The sequence below is a fragment of the Limanda limanda genome, chromosome 8 (genome assembly GCF_963576545.1).
Source record: "Limanda limanda chromosome 8, fLimLim1.1, whole genome shotgun sequence".
Classification (NCBI taxonomy): Eukaryota; Metazoa; Chordata; class Actinopteri; order Pleuronectiformes; family Pleuronectidae; genus Limanda; species Limanda limanda.
Genome location: NC_083643.1, coordinates 19,505,849 through 19,524,054, shown reverse-complemented (window position 1 = coordinate 19,524,054; position 18,206 = coordinate 19,505,849).

Sequence of the window (18,206 nt, the reverse complement as noted above, 5' to 3'; positions counted from 1 at the left end):
GGATGATAATGAGTTGTGTGTTTTAATAATTTCTCATCTCCAATCCAATTTTATGAATCTAAAAAGTTATTCAAGTGAACAGAATGTATGTGGAGCATATTCTGAACAAGCCCCTTTGGAATGGGTTTTTTGCTTGACATAAATAAGAAATTTATAATCAATGTTTTCCTATAATGAAACTGAATTATTGTATTATTGTTCACTAGTGTGGCTTTCATATATAATTAGACATCATTAAAATATCCAGAAGGGGTCAGAAATATAGTCCAGACCAAGCAAGGTCGAGGAAGAGCCAAAATGAAGCTCAAACTCCTGATGGTTCGAAGTGGGCACAACATAAAACAATCCAGCAAAAAGCTAAAGACTGTTCAACACAGCGTCAGCTCCCGTACTGATTCCTCTCCCAGCAAATACGTTCAGTAAAAGGTCCCCAGATCTGAAGAAACTTGGGGTCTATCAATATTTTCAAGATATAAACAAGAAATAATGTTATTGTTTTAGAAGCTACAAGGGGGAACACATATTCACTCTCCCAGAATAACCCTTTAAGCTTTATGATCAAACCAAACATGAGAGGCTGTTGTATTGCTGGAGGAAGAGTCAGAGAGAGATAGAAGCCACCCAAAATCATCCGCACCAAAAATTCAATGGATTCTTTCTTAGGTCAGGTCCCATCCTCGCACCAAGTTTCATTGAAAAGCTGTTATTGTTTTTGTGTAAGCTTGAATACAAACAAACAATCGAATAAAAAAGTGGACAGGGTGAAAACATAACGTCCCTGGGGAAGATAAAATAATCACTTTGAGCTTCATCACGCCAGCCTCTGATTCAAGCTTCAGAGAATAATAATAATTATTATTACCAATTTAAAATGACTCAGCTCGATTTAATTTATATTCATCTGCATAATTCAGCACTGTCACAGTGAAACGATCGGTATCATTCAATATTTTTTATAACTGTGAGCACAGCTTGCTAATCAAATGGATACAAAGACTGAGGAAAAAAGAACCCAGGAGGCGTCTTTTCTGTCTTTTTTATCTAGCTCTCCTTCCTGTCTCCTTTCCCAGGGCATCCTGGGCCACGTACTGTGCCAGCCACGGTATTAAAATGTCACCGCTTAATTTAGAGCTCAGCCGGACTCATTTGCTCCGTTATTGCAAAACCGCGCTATCAAATTTTGGGGATATTAATGTCATTCAGTGTATGAGAGAAAGGAATCAAGCCCATTAGAAGGAGGGGGGGGGGCAGCCTGCTCTGCTCTCCTGCCTTCGGGCTTGGGGCGGGCCAGAACACTGCAGATGAGGCTGTGGTGCAAGCTTGTGTCTGGGGCCACAGGCGAGATAGCAAGGCAGTCGAGACCCCCGGTGCGGTCCTCCTGTGGGAGCTCATGCATTTGTCAGTGCTGCCCCCCCACATACCCCCAAGTCATGATTCAGAACTGGTCCCCGGAGCGGACGTCTGGTAGCGAGGGAAGAGACCAAGGCTAATGTCTGCTGCCCCCAGCTTCAACTACACCTCTCAGGGGAAGGGCCTGTATTATCGGCCCAGGGCGCCCAATCAAGCTGCTATGTACGCCATCCGGCAGCTCCTTCCTGGGATCGGACATAAAATCATCCGGTGAGGGGAGAGGAGGGGGGGGCAATTTCATCGAGCTCATTTGCAGGCTGCAGGCGGGGGGGGTGCTGAACTCAGTCTGAGCAAGAAAACCTGCATCAGACTCTGACCGTCGATGTTTATTTTGATCTTGTTGCGTTAGAAATCAATGCTTAGATGTCAGTCATGCAGGATACATGATAATGAGTTGTGTGTTTTAATAATTTCTCATCTCCAATCCAATTTTATGAATCTCAAAAGTTATTCAAGTGAACAGAATCTATGTAGTGCATGTTCTGAACAAGCCCCTTAGGAATTGGTTGTTTGCTTGACATAAATAAGGAGTTTATAATCAATGTTTTTCACATAATGAAACTGAATTTGTTTTATTATTGTTCATTAGTGTGGCTTTCATATATAATTTGAATGATTAACTGAACTGTTATTGTTTTTAACAATGCATGTCGACTGTTTCAGGTCCGTTTCTCAACAAACACAATGGACAACGACAACTCTTCAAAATAAAAGCTCCGTAATTCAGCTTGATTAAAAGCTTTTCAAAAACAAAACAAACGCTGTGCCAAAAAGGAAGTGATTCCGTAAATGTTGTTGCCATGACAGAGCTCAACGTCTTTGCTGTTTGTTTGTGTCTGTGTCTGATTTTGACTTTGAAATACAAATAAATAGAGATGCTAATAAGGATAAAAATGTGAAAATACAGTAGAGGCATGCAGAGCTTAGCGATGCACAGTCTCAGGTGAAGTGAGCAGAGCAGGCAGCCGGTGACAGCCAGAGAATAAATGTGTTAATTATAGATTTTATGGTGAATCCCTGAAAGCCTGGTGATTGTTATCTGGAAAGGAGCCAGGGCTTCATTCAGGATTCATTTCCCAATTTAATGAGGTGTTGCAGCTTAGCTCCAGCCAGTCAGCATGTGTGTGTCTTTGTGTGCGCGCTGTGTATATATGCGCCTGTATTCATTTGTCTGTGCGTACCATAATTATCCCCTGTGAGCTGCAGTGATACGGGGCCGGCCCCTCACATCCCTCTCACAAGGGACCACACTGGAAACTCAAGGGTGATTCTGATGACAATGAACCAACCAACAGAGTCTCAATCTACATCCTGACTGAGTATAGTGACAATAAGAATTTTAACCCTTTCATTTTCATTTTCATTCTAAAACCCTCACTTTATCTATGTAATGTGAGGCAGAGACCAAGTAACACCATCAACATCTGACATTTTGTCTGCAATGGGAAGGGAGACAATCAGCATTCACTCCCGCGGTCAATGACTCTGCAGTAAACACAGGTTGTTATTGACAGTGAGAGAAACATGACACTTGGGTGAACGCCCGAACTTCTTTCTGTTTATTTTGGCAGTCTAGATCGTTCCACTGCACCTTTCCAGCAAAACCTTATTACGTGCTAAATTTAAAGTAAAATGTTGTTATCTCTATACAATGTTCAAAAAGCTTTATTTGTCAGAATGTCCAAGATGCAACGCCGGTAAGACAGTGATGTCTGAAAGCTTCTCAGTTTCCGTGACGTCAAACATGACTCACCGAGAAAAAAGCAGAAAAACAAACCTCCACTGGCAAACATAAAGCTCTTTTTTAAGCAGGTATAATAATGTTTGGAATAACCTGCATATACCTGCTAATTTGGTGTAAAATTAGTCCTGCATCCTAAAGAAGAAACCACAGTTCAAAGCTAATTTAATAAAAAAAAATTGAAAAAGGAAATTATTGGAGGGTAGACATAATGAGAAAATATTAAATCACTATTGTTGAACCTTGCCATCCATTATCTGCCAACACAACAGGAAACTCAGGCCAATCTCACAGCTCATTTCATCGCAGACTGTTTGAAGTGCTGTTTCCAAAAGCTGTCAGACAGCAGATGAAATCGAACAGTAAATGGCCTCTCACCAACAAACATCAGAGGTTGGTGGGGGGGCACTTCAAGTGAGGATAATAAGCTATTATTCAAAACAGACGAGGGCAAGAAGATAAACTAAGACAATGAGGGCGTTTTAAATCAAACTCAAGAGATTTGTTAGCTGTGGTGTATCGAGGGGAAAAGCAGCTACACCATGTGCCCTTATAGGGTTGGTCTCAGTCTGGTCCTGAATGAAGTCTGGGGCAGTTTGTTAGAGGTGGGAACGTGATCCAACTTCGATCTGACCCAACAACCAGTCAAACTGCTCCTGTGGCCAGGTGTGCTTTACGTTGAACAATGAACCAAGGTCTCACTTGAGGTAGCAACAAAGAACAAGGTACTTCTTTCCTGTATTTACTTTCTTGCTCCTGTCCCAGTGTGACAGGCGGAACAGAAACTACGGGCAGTACCTCATAACATCACCCTTCAGTGTACTTATAGGACCATACTAGTGATTTGACAAGATTTAGCTCCATAAACCAAAATTAATTAGTTTCATTTTGTCCTGTAAAATCTAAGTTATCATCACCTTTTAAGTAAATATGTTCGTAAAGACTTCCCTTATTACACATCTAATGGGTCAGCAGCATTTATTCTGGTTTGATCCATATTCACTCACCTTCAGCTCAGTTTTTGGTCTCTACCAGCTCCAGTGGTAAACATCTGGCTCTACAGCTGCTAAATACTGTGTTCAGCAGAAAGTTCCTAACTGTGCTTGTCTGCAGTTTGATGCTGAGTAAGTGGTGAACAGTAAGTATCAGAGCTTTTATGACACAAACAGCTTCCTCAGAAAAGTAACCTATCTATCTATCTATCTATCTATCTATCTATCTATCTATCTATCTATCTATCTATCTATCTATCTATCTATCTATCTATCTATCTATCTATCTATCTATCTATCTATCTATCTATCTATCTATCTATCTATCTATCTATCTATCTTTCTATCTATCTATCTATCTATCTATCTATCTATCTATCTATCTATCTATCTATCTATCTATCTATCTATCTATCTGTCTGTCTATCTGTCTATCTATCTATCTATCTATCTATCTATCTATCTATCTATCTATCTATCTATCTATCTATCTATCTATCTATCTATCTATCTATCTATCTATCTATCTATCTAAAGCTGCAGGTTGTAAAACCAAAACAATGAGCTGAAAGATGCTAAAATGCTCCTGCAGAGTCAGGTGAGAATTCTTTGTGGAATTAGTCCCTTACAAGGGCAAGAAGGTGCACTCTAAAGGTTCCAAGCAGCCGTTACTTTTCATTTATTTCCTTTAGATGTGAAAGACTCTTACGAAATTGCTTGAAATTGCTGTAATCCATCACAGTAAACATCAAGTCTGCACTGATGTTTTCTTAGTGACATGGAATCAATCTGTTATCAAAAACCGCATTAACATGAAACAATTAGATGACAGGAACAAAAACTTTTGCCGACTTGAGGTTCATGGTGATGGATGAATCCAGGTTTCAACTGACTTTCATTCAGTCCAGAGAAGAATGCAAGTCAGAGGCCACTTGGAAAACCACTAACCTGAAACCTAACAGTGTGGCGAGCTATGATGTAAAGACTGTATGAAATGAATGAGCTGACATGAGCAAAAATCCCTGTTAAAGCTGTTGATGGCATTTCTAGAGAAAATGCCATGAAAGTAAAATGCTCTAATGTTAATTACTGCCTACAGCACAAGATTGTTTCACTCAGGACTCAGCTTCTCTCTCTGTTCATTTCAACCGTGGAGAAAAAACACTCAGCACTTGTGTAGGAGCCACATTGAGCTGTCTGGCCTCTCATTCAGCCAGCCTCTTCAATTACTCCATTGTCATTTTCCCATGGCCGGCTACTTCGCCATCCCATAACTAATTGGTTTTGTGCACGTCAGAGATGTAGCACACACACTACACACACACACACACACACACACACACACACACACACACACACACACACACACACACACACACACAAACACACAAACACACAAACACACAGAGCCGGAGATACATTCAGGGTCAGAACGTGTCTGAGCACAGATGGAGCTGACAGGGGCACGAGCACTGGGACTTGAAACACACCACAGTGTAAATGAATAGCAGTCACGGGGGGGGTGCATTGGACCTCCCTTACAGCAAGATAATACACCACATGCTTTATGCTAACCACTAGAAAATATATATAGCCATTGTCTGTGCAAAACAGTAGTGATGCAATACTGCAAAACCAACAGAATCACCGCCGTTGCATCACTGGCGTACAGTGGTGATGAAAGACAAACCTTCCTCTCATGCCACGCCCCCTTATTAACTCTCATAATCGCTGCTATTGATGGCTCATGCAATCAGGGGGTTGTGAGCCTCGGTGTACGGCCATAATGGAGCAGTGGGGGTCCGGTGCAGAGGGGTGGATGTGGGGTATAATGACCAGCATCGGCCCTACACTAAGGAAGGTGGTGATGAGAAAACGGATACGGTCGGGAGAGTTGATTTTTTTTCCCGAGGCCGCCTGCGCCACATGCCATCCGCCGCCCGGGGCAGCGTGCCCATTCCTCTGTGCCATTAAACATTCACACGAAAGCCCCCCCGCTGTAGAGGACAGTGAGACAGTCCTTCAACCAATGCTAATCAAGCCACATTCATAAAGAAAATGAATGTAAAAATAGATGCTGTCATTTTGAATAAAAGCTGAAAGAAAGATGGAAAGTGTCCCATTTAGCCGCCATGTTTGATTGTTTAATGGATTCAGAGCTAATGTAGTGGATGGGCATTAGCAGTGAACTGTATCTGTGCTATATAAGGTTGAATGTTCAAAGGCCTAGATACTACGGCTCAAAGAGCTTTTATCTGCAACAAGAAACAATGGAAATTAAATGGGCCGGCATCAACGTGTGTTTCCCATAATCTCCTCATTAGCTTTTATAATTGGGGGATCGTATGCGAATAATTAGTGTGGTTAACGTATGAACTGGGGGTCGTGTTGATGGGGGAGACCCTGAGGCTCAAAAACATATCATGGCCCTTTCATCTGTACTATACAACACACGGCAACGAGGAGAAGATCTTTATTTCTCCACTCTAGTTAGTTGTTTATATCTTCCTCTTTTCACTTTTGTTGGATGAATACTGCAAGCAAAAATTTAGGCGGTTTTGATATTATGTTTATTTTGCTATTTCCTCATAATAGAGCTCATCAGCTTGGTTCCGGAAGTGAAATTCCATTTGTTTCCTGACTAGGGATTTTAACATTCAGCCATAATACTGAAGCCATCCAAAGTCGACTCACAAAGAGCTTCGATGTCTAATGTTCCTCTAGAAGCCACAAGTCTGTATGATACCAACTAAAGGAAAAAAAAGAAGCACTGCACTACCCACAATCCTCAGGTGTAGGAGACTCATCTGTGATTTGTGGAGATCGCTGTTACCATGGAAATGCGCAACGCAGTTTCAAAAATGAAGTCAGCTAAGACTGGATGCATTTGCTTAACATTACGTTTCCCGTAGAGCAGCCATGAGTTCTCTTTCTAACATTTTCCTTTTTTAAAAGATGACGAAGAATCCAATGGGATGAAAATCTTTGATTAGGATTCATCCCGTAGCTGGTCCATCTGGTTCAGACTTAAAACTCTGTTTACAAAGATTTTCTGAAACGTCAATAGAGAAAATGAAGCCGCTTCCATCAGTCTGGTTCCAGAATTTATGAAGCTTCTACACCAAATCTCTGCCGATTTCTTTAAAGATTTGTGGCTCTTGTTTCCACTACTTCCTCCCCAGCTATCATTCTACCACAACTCTTAATGCAAATAGGCATCTGCTACTAATGCAACGTGTCTGGCAATTTGTTTGGTCCTCCTCCATTCACAGAGCACCACACATTGGCATTCAGCTTCCTCCCTTGTACACGCCATAAAACACTCCGGGACTCGCTTTCTGTCCCCTCTACCTCAAATGCTAATCACTGCCGGCGCCGGCACTTCTGAGAGGAGGGGGGGGGGCTCCTATTTAGCATGCAGATGGAAGCGGCACCCCTAGATGGGACGGTGGCGTTTGGGGAGGAAATCCCTGCCTGTTCAACCTGAATGGAGCCAGAAGGCGCTATTGCTTTCATCTTATCATCGCAGGCCAGCTAAATATAAAAATTGTCAGTGAGTCACATCCTCACATTATGCCAGGGCTCTCTGTGAGAGGCTTCTCATGATGGGGATGGGCGTATGAAGCTCCTTTTTACCTCCTTGTGATAATTGCTGGTGGCAAAGTGAAGATCTTTCCCTTCTTGTCACTCCCTTTAAAATGCAGCGAAAGCTTTAAATAATTTGTTAGCAAAGAGCGATGTCAGCAAGGTTGCAAAAAGTTAAGTCCCAGTAGTGCATTTGTACACTTGTCTGACACCTGACTTGCACAGTAGCTCATTACTGGAGAATAACGGGAGCAGCGAGGGACAAATTTAAAAAAACAATCATTAAAACGCGATCTGGAGGGGGAAGCACGAGATTCAATGAGCAACTGTAGATCCGAACTTGACCTTTTACTTGATAGCTGCTCCCCACACTGTAATCGCTGCTTAAGAGAGGATGTGTTAGTATCCCTCAGCAGTCCTGCTTGTGCATGCGTATGTGTGAGCATGTGAAACCATACTCGATTACATTCATCTCTATATGCATCCTCTCTGTTCATGGGTGCTCTCTGCGTGCGGGTGGGTCAGTGCAGGATGTCGGACGTTGAGGAGGGAGCTGGAGTGCGTTCGCCCGGCCACATGAGAGAGTGTTATGGGTGAGGCCATTCATATGCTGAGCAGAGGTTCATTATCATGAGCAAATTCAGGAGAGTGGGAGGAAAGCATGCCCACCAGCATTCTGAACAGCCAAGAGGACCCTCAAACTCCTCGGCACACAACACCACCACAAGACTCACTTTAGTTACAGAAACATAACAGCTTGGAGAAGGGTAATCAACATAAAACCAATCTGCAGTGGGAGGACAAACAAATCCTTTGAGACAGCGGGCTGGAACACCCATGCATACGTGGAATCAGAAACAAATACTGTTATAAATATAATCCATAAGCCTCAGAGTTCAGCAAATGTGGTAAAATGTTTAACTGATAAATATAGGAACTCTCCAAACAGTTCTGAGCAGCTCAAAATTGCACTCCAGAAGGGCACTCTGTATCCATGGCAATCCCCCCACTGCTCTCACATCTCCATGCCGACAGAAAGATGTCAACCCTCTCATCAAACACAGACACATGGAAAAAAAAAAGAGGGCAAAGAGGCCTAGACCTATTTGTCATCTCATAAGTAACCTTGGAGAGAAACTGTACGCTTGACATCTGCTCAGCCCCCCCAAGAAACGTCTGAACCTCCTCCGAGCGCAACAAAGGAGGTATGATTAGAATCTCAGTGTGCCACCATGTTCACACCGGATGGCTTACCGCACAAGTGAGGGGTCTCTCAAGATGGGGCCAATATGTGGAGTTTACTTTGAGCTTACGCGTGAAACAAAGAGAGTCTGGGTGAGAAAGGCGTTGCCGGGAAATGTTCACCTCAAACGCACAAAAAACCAGCAGCTGTGATGTTTGTAGCAAGTGTAATTCCCGTGGGCCGTGTCAGGCAGTGTAACACAGAGACACAGTGTTTATGTGATTGCTCCCAGTCAACAGTTAATCCAACCACACCTTTCTAGAAAAGCACTTGGATATAATAAACATTCTACTGGTGGAATTTTGAATTGTGCTGATACAGTAGAGGCAGGCAGGCAGGGAGCGACACGTTATTTAGAGCTTTGTATGGAAGCATTCAGTCTCGCAAAATCCACCGACAACATCAGACAACAAAGCACGAGCGCTAACTGTGCAGTTACCACTGGGTGTTACCAGAACATGTCATTTGCCAGTGAGAATGAAGCAGGTGGAAAGAGGCGCTGAGGACCACCTCTGTCCTGAGGTCATGTCCATAGGCAAATGCTCATCATGGACAATTATTCACAGAGTGAGACAATATTCAGAGGCAACAAGTAAAAGAGATTCAACGAAATATATCATCACGCAGCGTCTTTAGAAAGGTGGATGTAACAACTAAGGGCGCTTTAGTATACCTTATTTGTTTGGTTTGAACCGTCTGACTTTTCAATTTAGTCAGAATCAACATATGTTTCAGACCAAATGGTCTAGGTCCGGATCAAACTGCACCATGGCTTCAGTTCATTTACATTTTGAAGACACTTCTTGGATAGTTTGGGCTTTCTGACAAACTGCAGGAAGTTGAGACATCATTAAAACACCATAAGAAGAAAAAGAACTGGAAAGGCTGGATTGCTTGCAGACTTCGCCTCTGATGATATAATGGTTGAATGACAAGAGTTAAGAACTGCATCTGCAGATGATGATGCTGGTAATAACACTGCAATTATATTACAGTGGCAACGAAATGAACCAGTTCATTCGATCTCTCCATTGACGGAAGACAAATCCCGTCTACAAAACAGTATAGGTAGGTTAAGGTAAACCTAGGCCACGAAAACAGGAATAATTTGTGTCATTCAAAGTTCTTTAGTGTTCTCCTTTAATTGCAATGTCAAACCAAAACTAATCAGTTCAACTGGACTAGGTTATTCGACCGATCAATGTTTCTGTGACCTGGACACTGACGGTGCACTGTCACCACACTGTGTTACCACAACTTGTAATATACCAGTGAGAAAGTAGTGGTGAGAAAATCCCCAGCCGGTGGACAGAGGCCGCGAGCTCTAGTGTTATTGAGTGCCACCATCACAGAGCTCCACAATGAGCCTCTGCTGCCACTCCCCTCCTCCACCTCCACCAGGCCCTTCCACTCCACCCCACCTGTGTGTGTGAAAGGTCGGCGCAGAGGAGGGTCCTCAGCCCCTCCACAAACCCGCAGCTCCCACTCCACAAGTGCTGGAGCGCAGTGCCAGGAAGCTCAATCAAAGACGGGCTTTAGAGGGATCCAGACCTCTCCAAACCCTGCATTGTGTCCACGAAGGCTTCCCCACACCGCGGCCGCTCTATGTGTAACACTGTAAGAGGAGCTGCTCATTACTGCTCGTCCCCGGGTCCACTTTGTCTCTTTTGTGCAGCTGACAGAGGAATCCAGTTGCTTAGCCGCGCCAATACAAGAGAGTGCAGTTACGTAAAAAAGGAAAGAAAGAAAAGAAAAGGAGAAGAGAGAAATTAATTTGCAGGACAGGATGATGTGAAGGCACATGTGTTACATGTGTGGGTTCTGTCGCTGGTTGGGCTTCAAAGAGACATCACACAGAGCTGTGTTACCTGTTGTGTCACTGCCCCTCTTTAATGGCGTCTGACTCAAATTTGCCATTCATCCCACGGGTTGGTGAGTATTGACTGATAGACACACCACGCCACAATGTGTGTGAATGTCAGAGCAATCCATTATCACATAAAGGAAGCACTATGTAGTTGCCCTCGCTCCCTCTCTCTCTCTCTCTCTCTCGCCCCTCCTCAGCTCCATTCAGATACGGCAGGTGAATACAAATCATTTCCCCTCCGCTGCTCTCCAAAAGAACTCGCCATCCAATTTCAGACAGAGAGGACACAAACAATGGTCCTTTCAAAATGTGGGGAAAATCAAATCAAGGCACAAACAGGGGTTAACCCTTCAAAACGCTGGAAAAATAGAAAATAGATTTTTCCGATGAACACTTAAAGAAAACATGAGTTCTGTTTACACAAAATGAATGGTCTTTCTATAATATAGCATCTATTAAGGGTAAGGGGAGGACAATAAAACAATATTAATGATTATCACAATAGCAATATAACTTAAGTCCAATATATATTGATGTATTACTCATTGGTGCAGAGAGAGGAGGTATAAAACAAGACAGATCCACCTCAGATTTGTAAAATGTTTTGCTGCTTATTATTAAGTATTAAAGCCACAACCTTCATAAAAATGAGTCTTCAAACTATTTTAATCTTTGACCATTTTGCCAGGGTTTAGTAAAAGTTAGTTGATCCACAAATTGATCAGTGACTTCAGATTTCATCCGTACTTTAAAGGGACATCTTCCTTTCGCGTTTTGAGCATTTGAGGTGTTTCCATCACTTAAATATTCATTGTTTATGTAGATGTTATGTGATGCAACATTTTTCATCATACTTCTTGTTGACGAAATAATAAACAGTCAAGCAACAGATCTTCACTTCTGAAGAGCAGGAAGAATTAACTGACAATCAATTTGCAATCAATGTTTATTCTGAAAGTTGTACAGACCAATTGTGTCAGTACTGATTTGGATTGGCCCCTTTGTTGCGGACTTGTTTTGTATGTAATAAAGTAATATATGCAGACAGAAATGTTTTAACTCCAGCTTGCCAATGCAATGAATCATACAGAAAACTAGTAGAGCACATTCCTCCACCAAGGCCAAAACTACATCAATTTTACAAACTCATAAATATCTGTCCCCTAAATGAACCTGATTATTTTTCAATATCAAAGCAAGTGGGAAAATAAATATTTTATCTGCCCAATGAAACTTGACATTACTCATACTGCATCCTTCCACCAAGTTTAATAGAAATCTGTCCACTAGTTTTTGCTTAATCGGGCAAACAAACCAATAAACCAACCAAAAAACAAATAGTGGTGAAAAAATATTCTCCTTGGTGGAGGTAGTCAGAAAACGTGTTATTTATTAAAAACTGAAAGTTGAGGAATCAGTTAACTAACTAATAGTTTCAGCCCTAATTTGAATTTGCACTCTTGGTACTGACTTGTTTCCATCACTTAATACATCAGGCACAAGGAGACAGTAGCTGTCTCTTCTCCAATTTGTCAGTGCATTGAAAACAGACTCATACAGAATATAATTAACGTGACCTAAAACAAGAGCAACTAAAAACACAGCACATGCAGAAATGTTGCTCAGCGTGTGTGGCTGATAAAACTCTCTTTGTGCCCCAGTCTGAATGAGTTGGAGCTGTGGTTTCCCCAGTCAGGTTTTCATATGCTAAATTCAACAAACAAGTCGTGGGGGAAGTGAACAATTCATCCAACGCAGCTCTGAGTAAGTCCTCTGACTGGCTTTGAATTGAAGTGAAGAGAATTTGTATTATAAATTTTTCCTCATTCCAAGACTTTTGATGGGATTTGATATAATTAAGTTGTGAGACTGAAATTGCTGATATTTGATCTCAAATGAAAGACACAACATCGCCCTTAAGTAAATGGAAATATTATTTTGGGGTAAGGAAGTAATTGGATGACCCCGTTTTATTTGAAGCGCTGTTTTTTTGTGAAATTAAAGAGAGAATTTTGAAGATTATAGACGAAGGAAAAGCCTGTGGTGCGGACTGACTCATGGTGACTGCTGGCACCGCATCAAGGCTTCAGTGTGAACATGCTACTGTCTGTCTCATGGGTCAAGATGACTGAAATGTAAGCTAATGAGTATTAATGATACTAATGGAGGACTTGGCCTTCTCACAAAGAAAGTAACAATCCGTAAAAGTCTCTTCACGAGTTACGCTGATGTGAAAACACACACAAAGACTCAACAATGGAAAGAAAATGTTTCCAGGTGTTATAGTGAAGAGATTTTTCCCCTTTTCCATCCATCATTTGGAGAGTTGGAGTGTGTTTCGAGTGGGTTAGGTGGTTTCAGCCGTAGGGATTCACAGTTCAGACAAACAGTCCTCCATCCTCGCAGTCAGTCCACCGCCCCCATCAGAAATAATGGCTCCGTCAAGAACCGCTCCATCAGCCGGCGATTCCGGAGGAAACGCTGTTGCCATTTAACACTAACAGTCCGCCAGGCTTCCGCTAACAACCTCTGTCCTATGTCTGTGTTTGACGGGTTGGGCCTGGTCGCTAATGCAGGAGAAGTGTCTGCTGAGTGCTGGATAATGCCTGGGTGAGGCTGGAGTGGAGCTGGTGGAGGTTTTTTTTCGGTACGGGAAAGGTCAGCACTGAAACGTACGGCTTGACAAGATGTGTGTGTGTGTGTCTATGTGTGTGTGTGTGTGTGTGTGTGTGTGTGTGTGTGTGTGTGTGTCTATGTGTGTGTGTGACTTGTCTACGATGAGGGCGACCAGGGGTGTTTCAGTTTGTTTGTGACCCTCGCGGCCAAACATGACAGAGGAATTAATCACTGCTGTAACAGATAATCGTATAGTATCTGTACAGATACAACTGCCCACATCTGAAGAATGTATACATGCATTTTAGAGTCAAGTAGGTAAACATGTGGTCGAAGTTACATTTGAACCCCCCTGATATTTATGCTCATAGAAATCTTGTTTTCTGTATACAAAAAACACCACATCTTGTTACCTACTTTATGAAATAGAAACACATTCTTTTACATTAAACACAGAATCTCTTCAATGTTTAATGTTGTATTACCCCCAAAGCACCCTTTGTCTAAATATGGTCGAAACCGGCTTAACTAGCGAGTTTAAGAAGTGACTGAAGAAATTTCCTAAAAATAAATGAGTAAAAATATTTAAAAAAATGTAATGCTCAATAAATTTGAGGCCAGCATTTGATTGTTGTCAAATTGCAGATTTTGGTCTGTGCCAAAATAGTATAAAATTTGATATTCAGTCGTATGTACTGTTTGGTATCTTGTTTAATTTCTTATTCTGATATAAATCGTTAAATTTAGTCTAAATAATCCCATTAACAATTTCAATTTTCTCTATTTGTATCATTTTCAGCAGTTTATAAACAAATGATAAGAAATGATAAAAACAATCTGCTACTACGGTTTACTTCAATATTGATATCATTCAAGATTAAAACCCTGAACACCCAATCTGGTGGTGTTGCTTCCTTTGATTGAGTAGAATAATCATGTAATGTAACAACACATTACATCAGATTGAGGGTAAAGATGGTTTCCACTTTTATGACTTCATCACTGGACAAAAGCATAAGCTTTTAAAGCCGGGCAAAATTCTATGTATTGACAATGTAACACCCTATCAATTCAATTTGGGTTTAATTTCTGCTCCTGAATCGAAAAATATATTTTGTTTGATGTGTGGTTTTATTGTTTGTTTTGTTCTTTAAGAGCTCAAAGAGATATTGACCTCTGTGGAAAGCAAATGCTTGCAATACAAATCTGAGCTTCCCGGTTGTAATTAAAACTCTGATGTTAACATGAACTGAATTCCCTCATTACATCTGTTAACATTAACATTAACACTGGTTCCTTTTTAAAGGCAGATCTTGTTTTTTTAATCAGGGGCGATGAAGTGGCCACATTTTAACACACAGGGGCCAAGTATACTTTCAATATGCTAACCTAATTTCTTTTGAAATAATGTAATTGTTGTTGTCTGTTGGCTCTATAGCTGTGAACAAAGACACAGTGAATATATGAATATATTTTGCAAATTGTTTCTGGTTTAATTCGTTTGTGTACTTCAAACAAGCTTTGGAAATACAATAAAAACACCTCACAATTGTAATAAGGATTGTGTTTTTTAAACGTTGGTCCCTTGGAAAACATAAACACTTCTACATAATGAATACAATACCTTAGTGCTACTGTTTGTGATGTTTACTCGTCTGTAAGGAGTCAAGCGAGAGGGGCACTTCAGGCACTTTAAAACTCCAGAGTAGTGTGAACGCCAGAGTTGATGCATTTTCAAGCAAACATGTCGTGTGGACGTAGCCTAAATTGAAGCCTCCTAACATGTTATGCCAATGATCCAGCAAACACAATCTCTGAACCCTGGGCTCGACACACCGAACGTATACGTGGAACTATAACACTGGTGTTTTAACTGCTATGAAATATCTCTGGTGAAAAGAGGCTTTGTGAATAATAAAGGTGGAAGTTCTCCGGGTTGCAGGCGCAGCAGCAGCAACAAGAAAATCAACAGAGCCCAATCTGAACATGCCCACACATTCCTGAGAGGAGGAATAAACATGTAGCGGAGGTGCAGCAAGGACGAGTGTAGAACACGTGTTAGTATGAATTACTACAAGCTAAAAAATATATATATTTAATATGGAATGGAAAAGATTTAAATTCAAGGATTGTTTTTTATTCTGAGCTCCATTAATAAAGTCCTGAATGGAGAAAGATGCATACGCTGTCAATGAATGGAATAATTCTATAGTGTGGAATTGAAATGTGGACACAGAAAACAACATATCGGTGGATAGAGGTCGGATGTGTTTCACCAGGCGGGAGAAATGCACAAACATAAGTCTGAATACAGCCTGCTTCTCTCCTGTGCTTTTACGTTTCATATTTACTCTTTTCCTTATTCTCGCTCTCGGCAGGTGCCCGAGAGAAATTCCTCATCAGAATTGGCTGAGACGCAGGTGAGCGAGGGCGTACATCTAAATTCTGCCATTTGTATTCCAGCGCATCACCCACGGAGCAGGCTGTTTATGTTGATGAGCAGACAGACTTGGCCTCGGACCAGGACCCACGCCTAACAGCCACATATATTGTTTAGTTTTTAGATGCCCCCCTCGAAACTGACAGAACCCCCCCCCACAGCTTGTGATGTGAGGACCATCTTCTGCCTTGTGGCCATGGTGATACTCAGAATCAGACGGTTGTTAATCACCCACTAAGAGATGGATTCAATTGTTTCAGGTAAAAAAGGAGAAAAACAAGATGAGTCAATAATTCTGCTGAGATTTTTTCATATAGACAGGTTTTCTAAAAAAGAGCTGCATTACATGGTCAGGATTTAAACCACCAGTGGCCCCTATGCTCTCCATTTCCTCTACTGCTCTCTCACTCTCTGAGGCCATTTTTAAACTCTTTATTTATAGATAATTTTCATCTTTTAGTACAGGGAGGTAAAACAAAAGACAAATACAAAACATTGAACAATTACCAAAATTCAAGGTCCAGGGGTGATCAATAAATCCAAAAGACAAAGTATCAAACCCAGTACGTGCATACAGTCTCACTCATTGGCCAAGTAGGGTTGCCATTTCTGCCATCGTTTTTTCACCTAAATCTTTTTGGAGTCTGACTGAATAAGTCATTTGCTCTAGTACATGAAGTTGTTTTACAATATTAACAAAAGAGTCTGTATTGGGAGCGTTTTTCTGGAGCCAACATTTTGTGATGGCCTTTTTACTTGCAGCCAGCAAGACCCAAAGTAGGTAGCAAATTAATTTTTTAATAAAATTCGTACTTCCTGTCTTCATCACCTACACTGAAAAAGTTGTTGGGACATTATAATAACACAATAACTTCCTTCATTTGTGTCTTACCAATTAAAATAATCCTTTAAATTGGGAACCAAGTTTTTTTGGAGCAATGGGAGAAACCTGCATTCAGCAGTGAGATTGGAGTAAAACACACCAGGCTGTGCAAGATAATATAAAACCACACATATAAAACAGCGTCTCCTCTGACACTCAAGGCTGTCCGCTGTTTGTGAGTCAGATTTGCATGAAGCCGACTTCCTCTGAAAGCCTGGAAGACGGAGCAGGAGAAGCAGGAGCCCCTCAGGAGTGGCCCCACCACCTCTAACACATCACGCAGCCTCTTTCTCTCCTTCACCCTCTTTCTATCCACCTATTCATCTATTTGTTTATTCCTGTCCTTCCTTCTGACACTTCAGCTGTGTCTCCCAGCACCTCCCTGTCTCTGCCAACCATACATCCATGAGACACTAAACAACACACACACACATACACACAATCTGCCCACTCACCCACACAGCCTCTCTCTTAGATACAGCTGCTCTTGAACACAACATGCACAGACAAGAGTGTTGACACAAAACCGATAGAGAATTGTCAGGCACGTATCAAAGAGACACCTATAGAGAGGAATATCTTGACGTGCTCATCTGAAACGACGTGCGCTGAGATCTGCCCAGGGGCCCTCTGGGTGTGTGTGTGTGTGTGTGTCTGTGTGTGTGTGTGTGTGTGTGGTTGTGTGTGCGTGTGTGCATGCATGCATGAATCCCTATATTCATCTGCAACTGGTCTGATCTCAGAAGTGCAGCTGCGTCACATCACTCGTACTTTCTCAGTATGTGAGAAAGGCTGCTGGTTCATTCATAGTGGATGATGACACTGTTCAGGTGCAGGGGTAATGGGTATACATGAAAAGGAGGGGGTATTTGGCTCAGTCCAGTTTTTATTGTAGGAGTTACATACTTTTTTGTAGCCCATAAAATATCCATCCATCATCTATACAGCTTCTCCTTTCTATGGGTCGTGAGCCAGCGGAGAGGATAAAGCCGATCCCAGCTGACAATGAGTGAGAGGAAGAGTGCAACCCTGGACAGGTCCCCAGCCAATCATAGGGTCGATATACAGAGAGAAACAACTATTAACTCTCACACTTCACACTTCACACCCGGTATTAACGTTCGTCCTGAGTGATCTGATCAGCAGTTAAGTCACTGTTGAGTACATGAGTTCACACCTGGGGTGAGAGTGGATCCTGAATGTGTCTCCTGTGACCAATCGTGATCAGATCTCTTTATTGTACCCTCGGCACCATTGTAAATGAGGGTCTTATTCCTCAATGTGTTTTCCGAGGCTTAAATAAATATTCAATCAATCTCAATTCCCTGCTATGATATATTCAAATATAATATAGAACATTTTTGTTGAATATTCTTTGTAGTCTGTGCCTGGATAAAAGACAAAGGCAAGATGGTTGGCATCGTCCCCC